Source organism: Megascapheus bottae, chromosome 8 (assembly GCF_031878675.1).
Source record: "Megascapheus bottae isolate mThoBot1 chromosome 8, mThoBot2.hap1, whole genome shotgun sequence".
In the NCBI taxonomy this organism is placed as follows: domain Eukaryota; kingdom Metazoa; phylum Chordata; class Mammalia; order Rodentia; family Geomyidae; genus Megascapheus; species Megascapheus bottae.
The window spans coordinates 22,593,326-22,595,113 of record NC_143516.1 but is presented as its reverse complement, the minus strand read 5'-3'; the positions used below and the strand labels follow the sequence as shown (position 1 = coordinate 22,595,113).

The 1,788-nt window shown below is 39.8% G+C and overlaps 1 pseudogene; it reads left to right on the top strand.

The window, feature by feature from the left end:
- The first annotated feature begins 390 nt into the window (after window positions 1-390).
- On the top strand, window positions 391-1,442 carry LOC150059659 (trace amine-associated receptor 9-like; annotated as a pseudogene).
- The last annotated feature ends 346 nt before the right edge of the window (window positions 1,443-1,788 follow it).

The window sequence follows — 1,788 nt, the reverse complement described above, 5'->3', positions numbered from 1 at the left end:
TGTTTAAGCTATTAGAAGTAAACTTCATCAGTCTTCACACTCTATACTGTGGGGATTTTGAAATTATATTTTGGAGGAGATTCAATTTATTTCTTCCTTCTTGCAAAACTGAAGCAGCTACTCAGGGGAATCACCTAGAAAATAAAGCTCACCTTCATTTACTTAGCATTATATTTGAATTATTTGAATGGCTTTCTCCAAGGAAGTTTCCAGTTTAAGTATAATTGAAACTTCAGAGAACTTTCCATGAAGACCAAGGTTTACAGATAGCATGCAAAAATTATGATAAACGTTTCTTTTAGGTAACTATCGAGGGGCTTCCTCCCTCCCCACGCAGAAGCTTTTGGAATAACTACATCAGGAATTTGGAATAATTTAAACAAGCAGGCCATGGTAAACAATTTGGCCCAAGCTGAAACTGTGCAGCTCTGCTATGAGCATGTGAAGGGATCCTGTATTAAAACCCCTTATTCTCAAGGTCCTCGAGCAATCCTGTACACAGTCCTGGGGTTGGGGGCCGTGTTGGCTGTGTTTGGGAACTTACTGGTCATTATTGCTATCCTTCACTTCAAACAGCTGCACACCCCTACAAACTTTCTCATGGCATCCCAGGCCTGGCCTGACTTCTTGGTGGGCGTGACTGTGATGCCGTTCAGCACAGTGAGGTCTGTGGAGAGCTGCTGGTACTTTGGGGAGAGTTACTGTAAATTTCATACGTGTTTCGATACTTCCTTCTGTTTCACTTCCTTATTTCATATATGTTGTATTTCTATCGACAGGTATATCGCTGTGACTGATCCCTTGATCTATCCAACCAAGTTTATGATTTCAGTTTCAGGAATATGCATTGTTCTCTCTTGGTTCTTTTCTATCACCTATAGTTTTTCCATTTTTTACACAGGGGCCATTTTTACACAGGAATTGAGGATTTAGTTGTTGCTCTGACCTGTGTGGGAGGCTGTCAGGCTCCACTGAATCAAAACTGGGTTCTACTGTGTTTTCTTTTATTCTTTCTACCCACTATCGCCATGGTGTTTACATACAGTAAGGTATTTTTGGTGGCTAAGCATCAGGCAAGGAAGAGAGAAAGTACAGCCAGCCAAGCTGCATCTGCCTCAGAGAGCTACGAAGAAAGAGTAACCAAGAGAGAGAGAAAGGGTGCCAAGACTCTTGGCATCACTGTGGCAGCATTTCTTGTCTCTTGGCTACCATATATTATTGATGCAGTAATTGATGCTTACATGAATTTCATCACCCCTCCATATGTGTATGAGATACTGGTGTGGTGTGTTTATTATAATTCAGCTATGAATCCTTTGATATATGCTTCTTTTTAACCCCTGGTTTCGGGAGGCAATCAAACTTATTGTTTAAGTGGTAAAGTCTTAAGGAGTGATTCATCAAACACTAATTTATTTTCTGATGAAACAGATGGAGATTAAAAGGATTTCTGCAGGGGTTTCCATTGTAGCATGGCATTAAATGAAGTAGGACAGCAGAGAAGCAAGTGCATGTTTGTAGCAAGAGAACACTCGGTAGTTGGTTCACAGCACCTGTCGTCTTCATGTGTCTTAGGACTTTTCAGAATTTAAATGAATATGATTTGTTGATTCCTTCCCAGTCAGTCGTATTTAATGGCCTTCTGCTGTCCTATATTTATTCTGAAATTACTACTTGTATCTTCAAATAATTTGGGTATTCTGCCATTTATTTCTCATTTATGAGTTTGCTTAGCTGTCTCAAATACATGTAGCAGAAGAAATATTTCTATCTGACTTGGAGGCTTGA